This window comes from Psammomys obesus, unplaced genomic scaffold (assembly GCF_907164565.1).
Source record: "Psammomys obesus unplaced genomic scaffold, mPsaObe1.curated_primary_1811, whole genome shotgun sequence".
Classification (NCBI taxonomy): Eukaryota; Metazoa; Chordata; class Mammalia; order Rodentia; family Muridae; genus Psammomys; species Psammomys obesus.
This window is the reverse complement of record NW_026596057.1, coordinates 13201407-13224534: the sequence shown is the minus strand read 5'-3', so window position 1 is coordinate 13224534 and position 23128 is coordinate 13201407. Positions and strand designations below refer to the sequence as shown.

The following is a 23128-nucleotide window of genomic DNA, read 5'->3' as shown; positions in this document are numbered from 1 at the left end:
CCCCGGCCGCCGCCGCCGCCGCCACTGCGGCTCCCGCCCACCGCCGGCCCGGCCATTCCCCGACCGCCGCTCCCCGAGGAGCCGGCCGCTCCACAACCACCCCCGCCTCCGCGCCGCCTGCCTGTTGGTACGGTCCTAGCGGAACGCCCTCTTCGCGGCCAATCCCAGCGCGCACTCGGCGAAGCCACGCCCCGATGGCGGGTGGGCGGGACTACCGGGCTGCTCCGGACCGCCCCCTTTAACCCCTTCACTCCCACTCCCGCCGCGCCGAACTCCGCGGGCAGGGTCGGCGGCTTTCTCCTAGCCGGTTGACATAAACTAGCTTCTGGCTTCTTTCTTACCTCCACTTTTTCTTTCCTGCAGTCAGCTAGGTGAAGTTGTGTTTTTTTGTTTTTTTCGGAAAAAAGAATTTTCTTCTTTCTTTCGCTCTTCTGCCTTGACTTCTCCTTGGAGATTCTGCCTAAAAGTGTCCTTCCCTGACCAAAGGAGGCCGGACTTCCCACCTTGGGAATCGCTCCAGCTTCGGGCCAGAGTATCTTTTTCAGCAGCGCTTAAGAAAATCCTGATTATTTTCTTCTAAAAGCAGTTGTTTTAGGTTTATCCCTTGCGGGGACTGTAAGCCCTAAGAGGGCAAATCAGACCGGTCTTGGTTTCCAGTGCCCCGCACCCACCCACTAGAGTCCTGGTGAGTGAATGAGATGCTCCTCCCCTTAACTTGTGTCCTTTCCACTCACTCCACGCACACAGCCTCTGCTGTGTAAGGCATACACCACAGTTTGCCTGACCCTGAGATACTATGGTGTACATTCTGCAGGGAACACGATTTGTATGAGGGAGGATGGGGACTAAGCTTTCTTCCCTTTCAAGAAGGGAAGAAAGCATCTGACTTTTTTTTTTTTTTTTTTTTAAACTCTCCCTGGCTGTATGCTATTGGCTCTGCTATTTAATTTCTCTGAGATACGGTTTCTTGGAAAATGGCAGTTAATCACAGTACCTACCTCTTGGGCTTTTGATGAAGCTTAAATTTAAAAAAAAAAAATGTGTGGAGAATATACATTACTGTGTGAAGTTGGTCTGCGTGTGTGTGTGTGTGTGTGTGTGTGTGTGTGTGTGTGTGTGTTGAGCGATTTCAGAGAAACTATTGGACTTGACATCCAACCCCAGACAACCTAGTGAGGGAATGCAGCATTAATCACTACTGGAAGCATTAATCACTAAGCACACAGGCCAGGGCAGAAGGCTGTGTGTCAGCGTTTTACTGGACGGAGTTGAAAGGGTCTGGGGTCATTATCTGACCTTGGAATGCACAATTCTTAGGGAAATTGGCTGGGTGGTGATGAGAATCTGCCTTATTTCCCATCAGGAACACGGGTCTTCTTGCAGCCAGCTCTTTTTGCCAGACCAGAGGATCGTGAAACAAAGGAGGAAGCCCGACAGTTCCTCTGACACACTACGCCCCAAAGTGTCCCTTCCTCTCTGTCTCTCTGTCATTCTAGTGACACTGAGGATGGACCTGCCCCTGTCACTGCTCATCCTGAATCCTAGCTTCTGGCAGATGATGGCCCTCTGTCTCTGAGGATTCAGAGAAGGAGGGTTTGGTCCATGGGAGCAATCCAGTCAGGTGCTTACTTTCATATCGATCCCATATATTGCTGTATAGTTTTCTTCCTCAGAGGGTTCAGAATCTCGGTGTCAAAGGCTGTCACACAGAACTAGACTGTCTCTCAGTTTTCCAGGCTACATTACCCAAGTTCTCTGAGGCTGCGTGCAAAGCACCAGCACTGAGCCTAACCTTTCACGATAACAGTTTCTGTTCCTCAGGTCTGGAACAGCACTCAGTCAATATATTCTCAGTGCTGTGAGGGATGTGATCGTTCAAGTAAGGAACACTCATGCCTAGCACACAGGAAGCAGCTGCGAGGAGGACAGGACACCCAAATTATGCAGCACAGACTCTGAATCAGAGTCTGGGAAGCGTGTGGGCTGCTGTTGTCAGGGAGGAAGGATGGAAGTGAGCAAAATAGGGGTGGGAGCAGAGGATGACAATATGAACACAGAGTTGTGCAGTGTTGTGAGAAGCTCTAACTGATATCCTGAGCAGATAATACAGGGTAGATATGTTCATCCATTCGTTTGTACATTCATTCATCTACCGAACATATGGCAAGTGCCAGGCATCAGACTAAACCTCAACCATTTGAAGATGAAGAGGCCCCATCCCCCAGAAGCTTCAGGCTCAGTGGAGTTCCTTGTAGAAGCCAGAATACTTGTAGGGTTGTATTCCTTCCCCCAGTCATGGGGTGTGCTGTGGTTTTCAGTATCTAGGTAATCTCTTGGCCTTTCTCTTTCCTGCCCCCAAACTGCCAAGGTTCTTAAAGCCACAAACTATAACTCTGTGTAATGGAGCACCTTCTCCAGGTACCTGTGTCACGTGCAGCTCATGTAGTTGAAACCAGAGTCAGAAATGGGTTGCCCCCTCCCAGGAAGGGCACTGGACCACCTTCAGCAGGGAAATATTAGGAATTAGCCCCAGTGTAGACCTCTACCAGAGGCTTGCCTGTGGTCTGCACAATTCACCAGGAACCTTCCTGCTTAGCATTTCAGTCCCAGCAAACCTCTCTAGTACATTCCATAAACTCCCCATGGGGCTCACCAGCTCCACTTACCCTGCCAGTGAGAATACTCCCTCCCCCAGCCTCAGGAGTGCTAAACATCTCTCCATACCGTTTGTCCTTGAGGTCTTTGGTGGGCTTTTCAGCTGTGCTTCTTTCCAGAACCTCTGGAAAGCCCCGTGCTCTGGTGGCATGGTGTATTGAGTCTCCGGGGGATTTCTCTGACACTGTTCCCATGGGTACAAAGCCTTTCAGTGCCAAAGACAGCGTTGTGTTGATTCCTGCCTTCTGTAGAGTCAGCAAGGTACATGAATGTGTAATCATGCTCCTTGAAAGAGAAGCTTGAGGACAGCAGGGCCCACAGGACCAGGTGCCTGCTCCTTGCTCCCTATATCACTTTAACCATTGTCTAAAAACTGCTTCAGAACCTCCAAGCCTCAGTCAACTGGTCAAGTCCCAGGCCTCCAGTAAATGCAAGGTATTAGGAAAGCATTTTCCCCTAGGTCCTGCATATAGTCGGTGTTTGCTACTCTGTGGGTTCTTCTTTCTCTCTTCCACCCTTCCAATCCCCCAACACTAGGTGGGATAGAAGAATAGAGAGGAAAGGGGGCACAATTACTATCAGACTACTCCCTGCTGATTAGGGGTGCCGAGTTCCTTGGGGCAAGTTTGATCTTTGCCATCAGGATATTCAATTTCTTCTTCTCGTCTCTTTATGCACAACAACAGCAATCAACAGCCACCACCAGCAGCAGCAGCAGGAGCAACCACAGCCCCTCTTTGAGCTCTAGCATTTATACATAACTTTTCAAGAGTCCCCAGAATTCCAGATATCATACACTTGCAGAAAATCATACCCCTGCCAGAGCAGGAGGCAAATCATAGTCAGCTGCTGTGGACAGTCTGAAGCAACCCCATATCCCACATTTGGGATTAAAACGAAAACACATTCCCATAACATTTCTGTGTTTTAAAATAAACCAAAAAATCTCACTATACATGCACACACAAAGGCAACACACACTTGTTTCTTTAAATCTACTTAATACACCCATTATCATGGAGTTCCCTGAAACTGATTAAGTGAATTGTACATCAAACAAGTTGAGGGCGGCCCTCAGAAACGTCTCTCCAGGAGCCTGGGGAAAGAGTGTCAAGGAAGGTTAGGGAGTGTTCCCTGCCAGCAGGAGCAAGTGCCTGCTCTCAGCTGCCTCTGGGAAGGCTTGTTCTCTACAAGAAGCTCTCTGTGGACGGTGGCTTCTGCCTTTCTTTCATTTTGCTATCAGCTCTGCAGAGTTGCTCCCAGCCCTCTCCTTTCCGAGCAGTAGACTGCCTAACTAACACCGCTGCCGATGCTATCTGCGCGAGTCATTCATGTCCCGGGCAGTGCCACGTGCCACGTATGCAGGTAGGCAGCTTCTTTGCTGACAGTGGTAGAAATCTTCCCGTTAGTTTTTTCTACCCCTGTAATATTTTTTTTTAAAGAGCTGCTCTGTTGAGATATATAACACACATTCCATACATTCACTAGTTTAAAGGGATTCACTGCCCTTTTAGTATATTTACAGAGTTGAGTCAACATTGTTATACCTGAATTTTAAAGTATGACCATCACTCCTAAGATAGTGTGGGTCATTTTCTCTCACTGTAAAATTTATTTAGGTCTATTTTTAAAGTCTGCACATTAAAGAAAACAGAGAGAAAAGCAATAATAATAAAGTCTTCTGGCTAAGGAGAACACTGAGGAACATGGCTGTCAGAGCTGTGATTCCCTTCACTGCCCTGCCTGGCAGCGGCAGTTTAATGACCAGGTTGTACACTATTTTGTGGTGTGCACTCCTCAGGGCCATATCTTTAAACATTCTCCAGTTTGCTGTGACTCTCTCTAGTGCTCTTCTGCTGTTTGAGCAGAGATCATTCTACAAATCCCGATTGCCAATTTTCAAAGGCAGCCATTTTGTAATAGGGCCAGGCTGGCATGGCTTCAAGGCTGCAGCTCACCATGTAGACCAGACTGGCCTCAAACTCAGAAGCCTTTGCCTGCTTGGATTAAAGGTGTGCACCAGTGTACCCCACCTAAACGCTTTGGTTTTTATGAATTCAATTTACTGCATGAAGTAATTGCAGTTACATGGAAATTCTGGGTTCTTCATTCTTCCTCAAAGCCAGGCAGCCTCTTCCATAAACAGTAAATGTTCCAGCAGACACTCTTTGAGTCTCTTATGGACCCTCTTGAATGTTCCAGCAGGTGCACAGGCAGTTGAAGTATCTTTCCACCTGACCCCATACTAAAAGGCTGGAATATAATTATCATCGGTCATATCCTAGAAGGATTTATTTCCCCAAGTTTATTCTACCATGTAAGCGAAGCTGGCAATCATTGTCTTACTAATGACTAAGCCAGGCTGAACCATGCGAGACTGGACAAAGACAAGTTGAGCTGACGATTTTATACAGAGTTCAAGCTAATTATGGGTGGCGGATATTGGTTTTCAGGGTAAGCCAGTTGGGTTTCAGAAGACCTTGACAAGAAGCCAATCATTTCTCAATAGAGAAACAGAGCCTGCCGTGAGCAAGGGTGAGGAAGACGGGCAGGAAGCCAGCGCCCTGTGCAGTTCAGCCGCCTCTTCGCAGTGGCCCAGATCCCCATGGTGACTTCCAGTGAGCCTGACCTTCTAAACACCTGCAGCTGCCAGGCCCAAAGGGAAGAGAGCAAAGTGGACCAAGATAAGACTACCACAGGCCAGAGAAATAAACTGCCCTCTTCTTCAAGTCACTTGTTAAATATTAGTGTCTATACACACACACACACACACACACACACACACACACACACACACACACACAGTGGGGGATGGGGCTGGAGATCAATCCTACTGATTCTGTCTTCCAGGAGAACCCTGACTAATACAAATTTAATAGTACAGGCTGACATACTTCCCCCGCTCCAGTTCATATGTTCCATCTAAAATCTTAATGTGGTAGTTTGACTTTGGGAAACAAGTAGGTCATAAATGTACAGCTTTCATGAATAGGGTTGGACATGAGAAAGAAAGAGAGAGAGAGGGACAGCCGGTCTCTGCTCTCTGCCATGGCAGAACCCAGCAAGCTGGCCATCTGCAGACAAGGAGGCAGGCCCACAGCCTGATTCCTGCCAGCACCTTTATTGTGTATCCCTCAACTTCCGGAAAGTGAGAAGCAGATTGATGCTGCTTAAACTCCCTGTCTGTGATGTTCTGTTAGCCTAAACTGAGTGACAGTCTCCTCTCTGGTCTCCCTGTCTCCAGCTCACCCCCATGCTATCCAGAGAATCTTCATAGAAAACTTCATCTAGAAAGCTGAAAGCCTGTATCACACATTACTTAAAATCCTGTAGTGAGCAAAGAACAAAGGCCAAAGTTCTCACTGGAGCATAAGAAGTTTCAAGGGCTCCTCATGCCTCTGCAGATTTTTTTTTTCTTCCTTTCCACGTGATTTGCACTCTGGGGAAAATGAACTACATGCCGCACTGCAAACTCCAAGCTAGTTCACATCTCTGCTTTTTCTGAGGCTCCTGCTTCTGCTAGGAATCCCCGCGCCCCCCCCCCCCCGACTTTCCTCCAGGGTTACTCATCCTTTAAAATGTCATCTTTGCTGAAAAGCTGAGTACCCTGCCTCTCGATTCCCCTAGCAACCTGTGTATCCCTCTCCTTTGTATTGATCTAGCTCATTCTTTTCTAAATATAGGGCATTCACAGCTACACATTCTTATATGCTCTGTGCTATCTACATCCTGCACATTTTGATATCTCATGATTTTGTTTTAATTCATCACAAAGTAGCTTCTAATTTTGCTGGAGATTTATTCTCTACCCACTAATCATTTAGGAGTGTGCTGTTTAGTTTCCACGTGTATGCCTATTTCAATATTTTCCCTCTTTTTATTGAGCTCAAGTTTTGTGTCACTATGGTCAGAAAACATGCTTGAATCCTTTTAAATATATCAGGCCCTGGTTTGTGATCTAACACACGAACCATCCTGGGAAACACTCCTAGTAAACCTGAGGAAAAGTCCAACTCTGTCGCTGCATGCAACAGCTCTCAAGGTCCACTGGACAGGGTTGTTATTGACTCTCCTGTTTCCTTGTTGATCTTTCGTCTGGTTCTTCTATCTAGTACATAAAGGGGGGACTTTGAAGTCTTCAACTACAACTGCTGGACTGTCTAATTCAACTTTTGAATCTGTCAGTTTTGCTTGAGGTACTTGGGGCTCCTATGACAGGCTGCATACATGTTTATAAATTTGACATCTTCTTGCTAGATTGATCCTTTATGCCTATAAAAACAGTCTTCTCCATCCCTTGCAGCAATTCTTGCTGTAAAGTTTTTTGTCTGAAACTAGCATAGCCACCCAAACTGCCTTTTTATTGCTCTGTGAGGGTTGTTGGTGGTGGTGCTGTTTTGTTGTTGTTGTTTTGCCATTCTTTGACTTTTAATTATCTATGCCTCTGAACCTAAAACTAAGTCTTCTAGATATAATATGGCAAGATCATGCTTTTTCTTCATCCTGTCATTGTCTTTCCTATAATTATTCAATATTACCAGTGTAACTTGGTATAAGCTGAGGTTTATGTAGATCAGTTTGATATGTCTTCTGTGTGCCTTGTGACTCTTTCATTCCTTTGTTATTCAATTATTGTTTTCTTTCCATGCTTAGTCACTTTCTTTCCATAGAACTAGTGTTATGGCTAATTTTATAAAACTGTGTTTCTGTTTATTTCTTAACCCAGTTTTCACACAAATAATTGAGATTTTTATATTTGTTTAATAATAAGATTCACAACACAATAACTAAGCAGTTATTACTCTACTCTTAACCCTCTAAACTAATCTAGTTTCTTCCCAGAAAACTAGCATATAGTTCTATGAGTTTATGGGTGAGCTGTTTGTTGGTTTTTCTGTGGCACTGGTGATGAGACCTAGAGCTTCCTGCTTTGTGGTTGTTAGAAAGAAAGTATCCCATATAGGTTTTTGTACTTGAACATTTGGTCTCCAGCTGGTGGCACTCTTTGGGGAAGTTATGGGACTTTCAGCACATAGAGACTTGCTGGAAGAAATCAATCACTGTGCGTGAGCTTTAAGGGTAGATAGCTTCACCCCACTTCTAGTTCTGACTGTCTCTGCTTTCTGTGTGTTGTTGATCCCCCAGCTTCCTGCTTGGCCTCTCACACCATTACAGACTCGCCCTCTGGAACTGTAAGCCCCAAACAAACTCTTCCATACGCCACTTTTGGTCATAGGTGTTTCATCATAGCATCAAAAAGTAACTAATACAGATAAACAAGGCATGTACTCTACCACTGAACTAAATTGTCAACCTCTCTTCTACTTTCTGTTCTGAGCAAGAGTCTTGCTAGGTTTCCCAGGCTGGCCTTGCATTCATTCTGTAGCCCAGGTAAGACTTGAGCTTGTGGTGCTCTTACCTCAGTTTCCAAGAAGCTGGAGTTATAGGCCTGTAACAGCAGATCCAGCTCCTATGTGCTCCTAACATGCTTTTAACCCCTTTTCCACCCCACTCGGTGTGTGTGTGTGCATATGTTAGTGACATCCCTAGGGATTACAATTAGCATATTAATTTATTTATCATAAATTAATGCCAACCTTGTTTCATTTGTGCGTTGTTCTTCCCTATTTACTTGTGCCCTCACTACTGAGTGCATTCATTATACCTTTATGTCTTTCTGTGCCCATCAACACAGATTTACAGTTTCCTCTGTCTTACCTTGAGGCGACCTGCGTCCTGCATCGACAAGAAGCTCCAATGGGATGGGGTGTATCTTATTCATATCAGTGTGCCAGACCTGGCAGTATGGTTAGACACTCAGTAATTTTGTTTGTAAAGGTGCAATGAACACTGACCTGGCCAGTTGGATCTAGAGACCTTTCTCCAGCTCTCTGAGTAAGAATACAATTGGTCAGCGGGGCGTAGTGGCACACCCCTTTAATCCCAGCACTCAGGAAGCAAGTGGATTGATGTGAGTTCAATGCCAGCCAACGCTACACAGAGAAACCCTGTCTCAAAAAAAAAAAAAAAATACAATTGGCAAAAGCAATTTTATGTCCTTTTCAGCTGTGATATTGGTGACTAGTAGAGCCAGCTAGTAGCTAGGTAACAAAGTTATTCTCGGGCAAATCCTCTTCTTCATCAGCTCTAGGGAAGTGTCGATTTTATCAACACACCTGATGCGAAGTGAGAATCTGCTCCCCAGCATCTGCTCATGTTGGGGAGGAGCCGCTTCCCGGTTTGGTCTAGTGGAGTGAGAGACAGGCAGACAGAGGAGGGTTATTGTAAGGAGCGTTGTTATGAGAGTGGTGCTTTTAAACATTTCCAGAGGGATGCAAAAACATGAGAAGAGAAGAATGTTTAATGGTAATACTTGGACAACATTGTCTGATGTCAGCAATGACAGTTCAGCGTCCTCCATCCAAGATTCTCAGTGATGGAGCCATGTGCAAGGATGAAGCAGCCTCAGACTTAGCCCAGGGTCTCAGTCATCCTGGTGCAGAAACGCACAACAGCTGCAGAACTGAAATAACTTGGCCACAATAGCACAGCTCTTGAGCGGTTTCAGACTTAGGAACTGCATCCCAAGCCTAGGCCTGCCTAGGTCTATATAATGCCTACTGGATGCTGCTGTCTGGCCACCAAGGAACACCTTCTTGCCCTGTTCAGTCTCTACCAGAAAGGAGTTGAGAATGCCTTTCTGCTGTGGCTTGGACTAGCTCACAACACTGTGCATGCATGGTGCTTATGAAATGGTGTAAGCATCTTTTCCCCACACTGGAGCCATTACTTCTCCTGGTAGAGTAGCTGCTGACAGGAGCTGGACAGGCTGGGTAGATGATTTAGTCAGAACATGGCAACTGAGGAAGAGTCCTCATCAGGGCTTCTAGGAAAGGTTTCCTTTTTTTTTTTTTTTTTTTTTTTTTTTTTTAGTCAGGTGGTGATAGCACAAGTCTCCCACCACTCAGGTGGCAGAGGCAGGTGGTTTTCTGTGAGTCCGAGGCCAGCCTGGTCTACAGAGTAAGTTCCAGGACAAGCAGGGCTACACAGTCACCCAAACCTCAGAGTAAGAAGGTCAAATGGAAGTTACCATTAGCTGGGGAGAGGTGAGAATGAGTATTAGTGTTTCGGTTTCTCGAGAAAAGGTTGTGGAGATGGCTGCGCAGTGGCTGCACAGCATTCTGATATATTTAATGCTGCTAAAGACCACAATGAGATGGGCTGGAGAGATGGCTCAGAGGTTAAGAGCATTGGCTACTCTTCCAAAGGTCCTAAGTTCAATTCCCAGCAACCACATGGTGGCTCAGTAATAAGATCTGATGCCCTCTTCTGGTGTTCAGGCACACGTGCGGGCAGAACATTGTTTACATAATAAATAAATCTTTTTTTTTTAAAAAAAAAAAAACAACACAATGAGAATGGTTGAGACAGCTTTTGAAAGAAGGGAGAAAGACAAGCTTAAAACACCCTACTGCTGTTAGACGCAGTTCAGTAAGTAGTTACATGCATAGTTGGGCAGCAACTCAACCGTGAGGGTGGAAACCTGAAGGCGACGCCAAACATTGAACAAGGAACTACACAGAAGGTACCCGGCGCTCATGCTCTCATTTTCAGAAGTGTAGCAAACACTCCAAAAACTGCAAGCACACAGAGCCACGAGAGCCACGAAAGGTCACAGAGCAAACACTGTATCACTAGCATCTTCTCACTGCTTGTACCTGAGGACAGCCATTACTTCTCCTGGTGGAGTAGCCGTTGACAGGAGCTGGACAGGCTGGGTAGATGATTTAGTTCAGAACAGCTCTCTGAACACCAGACATTGCTGGCAGCCTTTCCTGCTTTAGGGCTTCATACAGAGTCAGCGGTTCTCAACCTTCCTAATGCCACAACCCTTTAATACAGTTCCTCATGTCATGGTGAGCCCCAACCATAAAATTGTTTTGTTGCTACTTCAAAACTGTAAGTCTGCTATTGTTAAAATCATAATGTAACTATCTTATGTGCAGAATATCTAATAGGAGACCCTCAAGGGGGTCCTGACCCACAGGTTAAAAAACACCAGTACAGTAAGAACCTGGCTAGTCCTGATGGACACAGCCCTTTGTTAAGCATACAGTACTCTTCTGCGTCTGGTATATATCTTTTTACTGTATTGGTGAGATTCATCCACGTTTTCTATCACTATAGATCACTATTCTCTCCACTGAATGAGATTTTATTTGGAGAACATGCTTTAACTTATCCGTTTTGATTCTCAAAACACTTAGATAGTTTCATAGTTTGGGTTATTAAAACCAGTGCTATTGTGTGAAATCTCTGCAATTAAGACTGTTTGGATTGAGTATCTTCTTTAGGGTCCTCCTTCATTGTAGCTTCTTTAGGAGTATAGATTTTATTATGTTTATCTCATTCAGAAGGGCAAATGGGATAGACATCAGAAGCAGGAGAAGAAAGAGAAGAGGAAAGAGAGCCTCTGGAAGACTCTACTGATCAGGGTAGAAGCAGAGGCTGAGACTTATAACCAAACTTTGGACAGAGTACAGGGACTCTTATGGAAGAAGGGGAAGATAGAAAGACCCGGAGGGGACAGGAGCTCCACAAGGAGACCAACAGAGCCAAAAAAACCTGGGCCCAGGGGGTCCTTCAGAGACTTGATACTCCAGCCAAGGGCCATACATGGTGAGAACCTAGACCCCTTGCTCAGAGGAAGCCCATGGGCTGCTCAGTCTTCATGTGGGTTCCCTAGTAAGGGGAGCAGGGGCTGTCTCTGGCATGAACTCAGTGGCTGGCTCTTTGATCACCTCCCCCTGGGGTGGGGAGTGCAGTCTTGCCAAGTCACAGAGGAAGATGATGAAGCCAGCCTTGATGAGACCTGATAGGCTAGGGTCAGATGAAGGGGAGGAGGCACTCTCTAAGGGAAGGTCATTGCCCTTTAAGGCCTAATTCCTTTCAAGCCTGGTGGTCGCTCCCTGCCACGCTGAGGACCTGAGGACAGTGGGCATGGGGATTGAGTGACTTCTTTGGGAGTGGCTCATAGTTTGCTCATTTCCATTTAGTACCCCTAGAGGCCGCTCCTCTGGGCTTGCTGATCCTAGCCTGGACTGTCTCACCACTCTGCTGAGGGACATGCTCACCTGACCTCCTCACTGGCATACAGCCTTCAGACCACCCACAGTACTAACTGCCGTGTACACCTCAGTCAGACTCTCGCGTCTTCGGGAAAATCCAGCAGTTAGCTGCAGCTGGCCTTGTTGAAAACCCACTTAGCTGCCCAAAAGCAGAAAGAGGAGAGACCTGGACTAAAGTCATCACGCATTAGAGAGACTACAGCTGTGCGGGGAGTGTGGAGATGAGCTTTATGGAGGCCCACAGGGAAGAGAGAGTGAGGCGTCTCCTAGGCTCCCCCACAACGGTCCTGAGTCACTGCTTACAGTGTTATCTACTAGAAACTCCCAGAACACTAGTGAAGTCTCAAAGTGGATCTGAGGCTAAGGCGGTGACTGCTTCCCTCTTCTTTAAGGAAGTCCCCTGAGGTGACCTTGCCCCACTAATTTCCTTGTAGTTACACCAACCTGATTGATTGTTACTGGTATTCATAAAAGAAAATGTTATTTCAAATGACCTAGACATATGCTTTCTATATACAACTGCACGACATACGTACATAAGTAATGTGTAAATCGTTGTGTTGTCTACAGAATAAGGACGAGAGAAAAAGTTTGTACGTGCTCAGCACACACACAACGTCCTGAATTTCCTGACCCACTGCTTGAATCTGCAGATTATCCTTGGATCCAGGCCGCGCTAAGTAGCACCATGCTAAACCTTGGCAGTAGAGGGCGCTAGAGAGGCGCCACCCGTGGGACCATCTTTACTTGTGAGAGCTTGAGTCAGCCAGCGTGCCCACACTCGGTTCTCTATCTAGTGCTGGTTTTGTCACCTCCCCAGTGCCCTTCCTCCTCGCGCCTCTGCCGACTTACCTCTTCACTGACGGTCTTCCCTGGCAATCCCAGAGGGTGGAGTTTAAGGATTTACACATTTAAGGATTTCCAGCACTCCCCTGACTGCTGGGCTGCTTAGAGAACCAGGACCACGCCTCCCCCATTGTCAACCCATGCATCTCAGCCCCGGGCGGGTGGGAGGGAGGCCTGGCGTTTTTGAACCTTAACTAACGTGCATTTTCCGCTTACCTTCGGGGGGGCGGGGGCTTCCCTTTCGATTCAAGCATCAGTTATTGTTTCGCCATTTTGAATCTTTTTTTTTTTTTTTTTTTTTTACCTGCAATGTAGAGCAGCTCCTGGAACTCACAGAGATACCTCTGCCTTTCCCACCCTTAGCGTTGGGATTAAAGACATATACTACCAGGCCCATTCAGTTTCACCTTTCGGTTTGTTTGTTTGTTTTTGTATTTTCAGGACAGGGTGTCTCTGTGTAGACTCGGCTGTCCTGGATTCACTCTGTAGCCCAGGCTGGCCTTGAACTCATGGAGATCCGCCTGCCTCTGCCTCCCTGAGTTCTGGGATTACAGGCCTTCACCACACCTGCTTCACTTTCACTTTTTTTTTTAATTTTTATTTTATTTTTATTAATTACATTTTATTTATTTTGTATCCGAGCTGTAGCCCCCTCCCTCCCTCCCTCCCTCCCTCTTCTTCTCCCTCCCCCAGCCCAATGATAGGGTCCATCTGACCCTAGTCTATCAGGTCTCATCAGAACTGGCTTTATTAAGGCTGCTGCCCCCTCAGGTGGAGGTGATCAAAGAGCAGGCCACTGAGTTCATGTCAGAGCCAGCCCCTGTTCCTATTACTGGGGAACCCTCTTGGAGACTGAGCTGCTATGGGCTACATCTGTGCAGGGGTTCTAGACATACAATATAGGATAATCATACTAAAATCTGTACACCTAAAGAAGCTAAGCAAGAAGGAGGACCCTGGGTAAGATGATCAATCCTCACTCAGAAAGGCAAACGGGATGGACATTGAAAGAGGGAGAAAACAGGGAGTTCCTACCACAGAGGGCCTCTGAAAGACTCTGCCTTGCAGGGTATCAAGGCAGAGTCTGAGACTCATGGCCACATATTGGGCAGAGTGCAGGGAATCTTATGAAAGAAGGGGGAGATAGAAAGACCTGGAGGGGACAGGAACTCCACAAGGAGAGCAACAGAACCACAAATCTGGGCACAGGGGTCTTTTCTGAGACTGATACTCCAACCAAGGACCATGCATGGAGATGGCCTAGAACCACTTTCACGTTTTTAAGCCTGCTTTTTCTTGCCGCTTTCTGACCAGCCTACACTGGCTGGCTGTCCTTCACCCTCCATGCCTGTTCACTACCCTCACCTGGGGTCCTCCTCCAGGGGTAGGCTGGGACTCTGTGGGGATCAGTCACCCGGGTAGACTCACATTTTATCTTTTGGGTTTCGTTTTGTTTGAGACAGGGCTACAGGCAGGCCAGGCTGGCTTTGAATTCCTGATCTTCCTGACTCCACCTCTCATGTGGAGAGATTTCAGGTGAATGCTACCGCATTCGGCACTTGAAAGAATTTTATTTTTAACGTTTTATCTATTTTTGCAGGTATATAGTTTTACAAACATCCTTTGAAGCTGGAGGTAGTTGGCACGTGTTTATAATCCCAGCATGTGGGGAGCTGAGGCAGGAGGATTGAGGCCACCCTGGGCTACAGTCACAAAACAAGCAAACAAAGGAACAAAGGCTTATTTTATTAGCCATTGTGGGGCTTGGAGAAGAGCCAAAAGTACACAGGTGTTTATTCTGCCTTCTTCCCCAGGATTCCTGTGTGTAGTCTTTTGAAATTTACTTTTTATTTTTATTTTGCAGTGCCAAGGGGTTGGCATTCAGGGCTTCCACACATGCCAGAGAAGCGGTCCCCTGCTGAGTTATACCCCAGTCTTAAAAACCTACTTTTGATTTTTAATTTAACAGCGTATCAGTCATATATATTCTTTTGTGGTCTCTCTCTCTGTGTGTGTGTGTGTGTGTGTGTGTGTGTGTGTGTTTTGAGACAGTCTCACTGGATAGCCTATGTTGGCTTCAAATTCATGATCCTCTAACCGCAGCCTCTCAAACCGTGGGGTTACAAGTGTGTGCTACCAGGCCCAGTTTATCAAAATGTTTTCTAAGATTATGACCACATTTTAAAAGGTCTTTGCTAGTTCATGCTGAGGGTATGACGGGATTTATTTAACCTGTGCCCTCTTGTTGGACATTTAGGTTGATTACATTTGCTTGTTGTTGAGAATTTTTATAAAGGTCATGGGCAGGCCTGCATAGAGATGGAGGTGCCCTCCCAGGACTCCGCCGGAAGGGACACAAGAGACAGCTTGTCACATACACAACACAGTTCACTCCCAAGGGCTTCTAAATTGCCTGCTTTGATGCCCCACCCCACATCAAGGACAGCACATCCAAATGGCCAGCTACGTGGATCCAAGGAAATGCAATGCTAATTATTTTCAGTGTGTCCAGAGTTTCAATGTCTGTGTCTGTGTGTGTCTGTGTGTGTGTGTAGGTTGTGTAAGTGTGTGTCTGTAGAGGTATATGTGTGTCTATAGGGATGTATGTCTGTGTAGGGTTGTGTGTATCTGTGTCTGTAGGTGTGTGTGTGTGTGTCTGTAGGTATGTGTGTGTAGGATTGTATGTGTGTTTGTACAGCTGTGTGTATTGTGTGTCTGTGTGTGTGTGTACATAATGTGTGTGGGGGCATATGCCATGACACACATCTAGAGGTCAGAGGACAATTCTGTGGACTCTGTTCTCTCCTTACTTTTGAGTGATTAGATCTGAGTGAATTTGATTTGGGCATTGAACTCAGATCACCAGGCTTGAAGCAACTGCCCTTACCCACTGAGCCATCTTGCTGGCCTTCTCTTTTCCCTTTGTTGCACTTAATATCTAATTTTGCTTTTGATCTGTAAAATAAATCTGCTCCACATTTCTCTTGCTTACAAGGAAATAGTGTGTAAAAATGATCTTCTGCCTTGGATTCATTTTCGTCACTGTTACACAGTGTTTCTGCGTTCCTCTGCGGAGCTGAGCTGGCCTCATCCGGGACCATGTTCTAACTACTGCCGGGTGCTATGTGATGTCTCACCCTCTGACTCTAGTTTGTTACATGAAAGAAGGCAGCTCTCTACACCTCTGGTTATTAAATGCGCCAAACAATGATGTAATGGCACAGGAATAAATATGGGCTACTCCATGAAATGTTAAGCACTGGAGAAACTTACACAGAAACTGAAAACAATTTTGACCCTTTAAGTCTTCGCCCTCCTCCACGCACAGACACAGACAGGCAATTCACAAGTAAATGCAAACTTTTCAACAGCCATAGTTTGCAGTCATGAAAGAAAAAAAAAAAAAAAAACCACCCACAAGTCAAACATTTCATACAGAGCCTTTCTTGTCCTTTCCAGAGCTCAGAGAAGGTCATCCAACAACACGAGCCTTTGGGGTTGAGAGCAGCAGGACCCAGGGAGGCCCAGGACAGTGCTCCTTTCATGAACTGGACGGAAGACTGAGCTTATTCATGGGATTTGGGGAGCAGCTGAACATGGAGCTCTCCAGGGCCCCAGCTGTAATCCCAGAAGAGGCTGAGCCCTGAGGGCTCGCTCACCCTCTAGAGAGCAATGTGGGGTGTGGGTCTGAACCCAGCATCCACTGTGGGGAGGTGCCGAGGTAGGAACACTGATCCCGAGTCTCCGTGGCTGCCCTTGAGACATTTGCAATGCACTTCTGAGCTGATGCCAGCTTTCCGGGACCCCAGGCCTGCCTGAGCTAGACATGGATTCCAGAGTCACTATAACCTTTTCATGCTGCTCACTCATGGAACAGACACCTACGTGCCGACTATTTGTGCCAGCTACGTGGTTCCAACAGAGGAGAGGTTAGGAGAGCCTGCCAGGTGGGAATGGGGTAGGCAGGGCATCTGAAAGGGGTACCTTCTTAGAGAGAGGAAAGTGTCCAAAGACATTTTCATCCATGTCCTGCACGTACGACTGAGAAAATGGCAGTTTCCATCCTTCACCACACTAAATTTTTTAATTAATTAGGGTGTGGGGGCATGTGCCCATGTGTGTGCCTACAGAAGCCAGAGGTTAATGATGGTGCCTTCATCTCTTTGCCTTAGGTTTTGAGACAGTCTCTCACTGAACACCGAGTTCAGCAATTGGCCACTGGCCAGGCATTTGCCTGTCTGTGCTCCCCAGGCTAAGCTTTTTATGTGGGTGTTGAAGCTCTGAACTCAGGTCCTCATGCTGGGACACCTAGCATTTTGCCCACGGAGCCATCTCCCTAGCTTCTGTTCTTATTTCTTTCTCCACTGAGGTCAGTGAGGACACACTGACGGAAGCTGAGGCAGACAACAGAATCCTCTCAGTAGGCCCTGTGTGTGCAGGATGTGGCCTCCACACCAGAGTGCCTCTCCCTCTAACAGTCCTTCTGTGTTTATCCAGCACCTACAGACAGCAGGCCACAGGCCCTGCGTCCTTGTTCTCGGAACTCACAGGACAGTGGGATCCTCATAGTAGCCTATGTTTTAAAATGAGAACATCCTCTGTGTTGTTTTCCTTTGCTTGGTCTGACAAGCCTTCCCAGGACATCATTAAGAATACAAAGCACAGAGTTTACATCCCAGGGTCCCTTGTTCTTATTGCCTTCCTAAGTCTTTCCGGGCATTCAAGATGTTTCTCTGAGGACATGTTGGGTCCTCTGGAATGAAATTCCAGATTTCCCTGGGTCTTCCGGTAGGAGTTGTGGTCAACTGTGCTGACAATACAGGAGCCAAAAGTTTATGTATCATCTCTGCTAAGGGAATCAAGGGACGGCCGAACAGATTTCTGGCTGCTAGTGTGGGCGACACGGTGATGGTCACAGTTAAGAAAGGCAAATGGTGCTAAGGAAGAAGGTCCATCCAGCAGTGGTAATTTGACGACGAAAGTCATATAGAAGAAAAGATGGGGGTGTCTCTCTATTTTGAAGATAATGCAGCGGCTTCAGTCAAACAATAAAGGTGAGAGGAAGGGTTTGCTAAGTTGCAAAGGAGTGTGCAGACTTGTGGCCCAGGATTGCATCCACTGTGTGCAATGGCATTGCATCCACAGCACAGCATGGTTCTCCAGCATATTTGCACAAATATGTTCCTTAACAAGTCTTTGCTCCAAAAAGATATATACAAGGTCTGAGGCTGAGGATGTACTTCAGTTGGTAGAATACCCAACACATGGAGACTGCAGCGCTGTAGGAGCTGGGCATTTAGGGCATGCTGGTTGGTGCTGCAATCCTGCACTCAGGAGAGTGGCAGGCCCCGCCCCATGCCCCCACCCTCATGTCTTCTCACCTTGATTATCCTGAAGCTGCTTCTGCATTTATGTGCTATCAGCAGCCTTTCCCGGGACAATGGAGGCTCCCAAAGGGCAAAGTCCTCCATCACTCACTGTCCGGATTTCTAACAAGGATGCTGACTGTTTACTAGACAAATGACTGCTCCTGGGCCCCAGAGAAGGAGGGTGTGACAGTCAGGGAAGGCTTTGCTGAGGATGTGGTGTTGATTGAGAGCACACTGGGAGGGAGACCAAGGCCCAGGGGTTGTGGTAGTATGGAAGAGCAGAGGGCCTGTGTTCATAGTTATTAGGATGTGTCTGGGAAGGGTTGGGAGAGCGGATCCTGTGTGTCTTCCCTGGGGGAGAGAAGCAAGGAAGGTCTTAGTGTGGGGAATAGCAGGGAAAGCAACCCGAGGGCCCTCCCACGCAGCATTAGGACAACGTTCCAGGCAAGAAAAGCTGAGTGCCAAGTGAACTCAAGTTTCCAAAGAGTCTCCAAAGCTGATTGACTGATTAGAGTTTGGAAAGGTGGAATGGTCCAGATCTGGAACCAAACTGTCCTGGGTAACTTGCCCCTTTGGTAGCTTCTCTCTGTCCACTATTGTCTGGCCTAACAGGTACATGAAACATTTCAGAATGTTTTAACAGACTTAATCATCAGCTTCCACCAGCCCCAAAGCTAAGAATGTCATGAGATAGCATCTCATAGACTGTCCTTCTTTGCTATAAGCCTCCTATGATCTTTCTACCAATGTGTTTAAAAATTGCCTTGTTTGGGGACTATCTTTTGTTCTGTAATCATAAAAACTCCATGACACCATTGCCATGTTGGTATTTGGGGGCGGCCTGAATCCATGTGCCTGGGCTGTGACAACCATGTTCAGCTCCAGAACAAACTACCTCTTACTCCCTTTGAATTGAGAGTCTGAACCAGGCAGGGGATGGTGGTTCATGGGGGGAGGGGGAGACATTGAGGTATTTGAGATAGAGAGCCGATGAGATTGCAGCCTACAGGTGAGAGAGTGATGAGCCACCAGAGTCCCAAGATGGGCAGGGGCAAGGGCAGGGGCAGGGCCACAGGCAGGGAGGAAGTAGCTGTAAGCTGAGCAACACACATGGTGGGTCCACTCTGTACCTCCCTCCCCAGCCAGGGAGCAGCCAGGGGCCTTGAGTTAGAGGTCTCTGTCAATTGGGTAATAAGAGTAAGATAGATCAATCTATTGGGCCATGTGGTGGTTCGGATGAGAATGGCCATCTTAGGCTCATATATTTAGATCCTTAGTCACCAGGGAGCGGAACTGTTCGAGAGAGATTAGAAGGATTAGGAAGGGCGGCCTTGATGGAGGAAGTATGTCATTGGGTGTGGGCTCTGAGGTTTTGAGAGCCCACGAAAGGCCCGGTATCTGTCTTTCTGTCTGCTGCCCGTGGGTCAGGATGTAAAGCTCTCAGCCTCAGCTCCACCACCACGCTTGTTCCTTGCCACAATGATAATGGACTAGCCCTCCGAAACTGTAAGCAAGTGGCCAATTAAATGCTTTCTTCTGTAAGTTTCCTTGGTCATGGTGTCTCTTCACGGCAGTAGCAGTAACTACAGCCAGCCATATGTTCTCCTCTGTAGCCAGAAGGGAATTTGCACTTGGGGCGTCAAAAGGCAGACCTATCTATTTCTGAGTGATGAGGTCCCAGGACTGAAAAGCAAAGGCTGAAGGGCTGAGCAGTGAGCTGAGAGTGTTCCACAGGACAACAGTTATTCTATAGCCACAAGGACAGAAGGCTGAGAAACCAAGTTCATGACTGTCTGCTCTGTGGCAGGACATGCCTAACTCTTTGGAGGCTCTGCCACCCTCTGTTCTTCCCACTGAGGCTCAGAGAGCAAAGGTCAGAGGCCACAGGAACACAAAGAGCTTTGCTGTGGGTTGTATACAGTTTTTCTTTAAAAAAAAAAAAAAAAAAAGTATGTGTGGTGGTAACTCAGTTAGCAGATTTCCTTCCCAGCATACACGAAAGCCAGGCTGGATCCCCAATAGAAGTCAGGTGTGGTGGCACACTCCTGTAATCTCAGCATTTGGGAAATGGAGGCAGGAGGATCAGAAGTCAAAAGTTCAAGGTCATCCTCAGCTACATCGTATGAGACCAGCTAGGGCTATATGAAATTCTATTTTAAAATTTTTTTTTTCAAATAGTATACAAACACTAAACAGCGAAATCTGTTGAATATTGGAAAGTTAACTTTCTGGTGTACATGATGTGCATTTTATACACACGATTCTTGTAAATGTCATTCCACGCACACAAGAACAATTCCAGTGCACCAAAAACCTCCTATCCTCCCTCTTTTGGTTCAGGCCCAATGCCAAGTGCTGCCAGTCTTAGAGCTTCATGTAAGTGGGATCCTCAGCATGCCCCCTTAGACCTAGCTTCTATTCCACCAACACTATGAGAAACTCATCAGAGTTGCTGTGTGCTGCTACACTGTGGTGTCTTTTGTATCACAGAGCAAAAGGTTCTGCATTGTATGTCTTCATATATTTAATCTTCTCCTATGGTGGACACTAGGGTAGAGTCCAGTTTGAGTTAGGAACTTACCTGCAGAGATGGCTCATTGATTAAGCATACTGGCTGCTCTTCAGAAGGATCTGGCTTCGATTCCCAGCACCTACATGGTGGCTCACAACCTTCTGTGACTCCAGAATCAGAACTTCTGATGTCCTTTTTTTGGTGTCTTCAGATGCCATAAACCTGCAGGCAAAACATAAGCATATACCTAAAATAAAAGCAATAAAAATTAAAAATTATAAAAGAAAGAACTAACCTTAAGCCTGATTGGGATGACGGCCAGATCTGCCATTTCCTCTACCGCCCTATTCTCTCTTCTTTCTCTGTGGGTATCCTCAGCAACCACCTCTCCCTCTCCCTCTCCCTCTTTGGCCACAAGCCCATGCTTCTACCCCCTAAGCTCATGGCAACAGCTTCTTTGGAGAAAAGGTGTCTTCAAATCCCCAACAGATACTGAAATAATCTTGATTGGGCAACTGAATGAACCAGCCTCTGCTTCACGTTTTAACATCATTGAATCATATGCCCATTCACCCTTCTTCCTAAACTAAGACCCAGTATCTAAGTTTACTTTCCTCTTAGACATTGGCACTTACTCCCTCAAGAGTCTTTATCGAAACCCAATGATCTTTGCTGAGGATTCCTGAAGCCATTCACCGGGCAAAATAATATGTTTTGTTTTATTTCAACATATATTTTAAATGATTTACCTTTATGTCAACAAAAATAGTTTAGTGGGATTTTTTTTTCAAACTTTTTATTGATTCTTTGTGAGTTTCACACCATGCACCCCAATCTCACTCACCTCCCCATCCCTCCACATTCACCCTTCCCCCTTGCAACCTCCCCACAAAAGAAAACAGACAAACATCTCGCCATGGAAGCTGCAGTGTGTCACACAGTATAGCCTTTTGCCCAAACAGCTTTACTTGCAAATGTTCATTGCAGTGAGTCATTAGTCTGGTTCAAGGCCTCTGGCTTCTGCTACACTATCAATACTGGATCCTTACAGGGATCCTCTTGGATATCCTGTTGTTGCCCTGTGTCCTGGAGATCCTGCAGCTTTGGTTCTGTAGGACTGGCCTCTTCACACACTCCAGCAGTTCATAGATGGCGTAGATGTTGGGGTGGGCCAGCTCAGAGCCCTAGGTGTAGGCCTGGGTGGTAGCTGAGTTGGTCAGCCCACCAGATCTCTTGTGCCCATACCTCCAGGGTCAGCTCTCTCAGTGCTACAGCTGGTACGGAGCAGGGCCAGCTCTACACAGCCCTCAGACATTAACATGGCCCCAGGCAGCAGCCCAGACCAGGGACGTCCTTGTGGCCTTTGGTGGTAACACGGGCCATGGACATTGCCACAGACCCCACTGCTTCAGGGCCATGGCTTGGTGGGATTTTTCTTCAACTAAAAAATATGCTTAGCTGGACACAGTACAACTCAGGGAGGCAGAGGCAGGCATATCTCTGTGAGTTTGAGGCAAGCCTGATCTACAAAGTAAGTCCAGGGCATCAAAGACCACACAGAGAAACCCCGTCTCTAAACAAAACAAAACAAAACAAAACAAAACAAAACAAAACAAAAACCTTACAATTTCCTCTGTACTATAGCACTATGCTAGAGACTGGTGAGCTTTTTCTTGGTGAAAACCAGGGCTATAAAGACTCAAGTTTGGACAAGGGAACACATAGGAACAGACACTCAGTCGGCACAGAAGTCACCTGACCCAGACTTTTAAAAAGGTGTTTATTTTGGGAACGCCCGTGCGTATGTAAATACTGAGGGCTGGCACAGTGAGTTTTATTGAACGCGTCTCCCAGCTTCAATAACGACCGAGGTTTCGCCATTTGTGTTTCATTTCTCCAGCCCACACTCTTTTTCTCCAGTGTTAAAAAAACAGATCCCAGACATCATGACATTTCCTCTGTCTCTGTCTGTTTCTCCAGCAGATAAGGTCTAATCAAAGGAGGCAAGGAAACTGGGATAGAAACTGAGGCCTTAGCAGCCAGGTGGGAGGCAGGACAAAAGGGGCAAGGAAGAGGGGGTGTTAGACAGGAAGAGAACGTAGGCTGGCATCTAGTTACTCACCTGGGGCCGTGGACTCTCAGAACTTGCATCACGTGGGAACTTGTCAGAACCTCAGAACCCAGAGCCCACCAGGACCTGTTCTTTATCTACGACCCTGGAGACTTTTATCTGCCGACTGGCACCTGAGTGGCCGGTTAGTCAGGGAGCTTGCTCAGCTTCTCTAAGAAGAAGCTTGCGAATGGTGTGGCTGAAGCAAGTGGCAAGGTTAAGAAGGTCCCAGACCTGGGCTTGGTGGCCTAACAGTGTCGTCTGTCACAGCGATGAGAGAAGAACAGCAGCGGGTATCTGCAAAAGAGGAGCCTCAGGTGGGAGGAGCTTCAGGTAGGAGGAGCGTTAGAGAGAGTTTTAAGCAGGGGTGATGAGTGTGTGTGTGTGTGTGTGTGTGTGTGTGTGTGTGTGTGTGTGTGGTGGGTAGCTAGTCCCATTTGCTGAGGCAGTGGTTCCGCAGCATGGAGTGTGTGGGGTGGGAATTCAGGCCTGAAGCTGAGTGAGAAGC

At 46.9% G+C, this 23128-nt stretch overlaps 1 protein-coding gene across 1 annotated transcript in view; it reads right to left on the bottom strand.

Moving 5' to 3' along the window:
* Fam20b (FAM20B glycosaminoglycan xylosylkinase) overlaps positions 1-22888 on the bottom strand; it is a 65554-nt gene extending 42666 nt beyond the window's left edge. Inside the window, exons 1-2 of the mRNA XM_055624456.1 lie at positions 22633-22888; positions 20580-20732 (exon numbers count right to left, since the gene is read on the bottom strand). The gene's annotated coding sequence lies outside the window, so the exon portion shown is untranslated. The remainder of the gene's footprint in view (positions 1-20579; positions 20733-22632) is intronic.
* Positions 22889-23128: the final 240 nt, after the last annotated feature.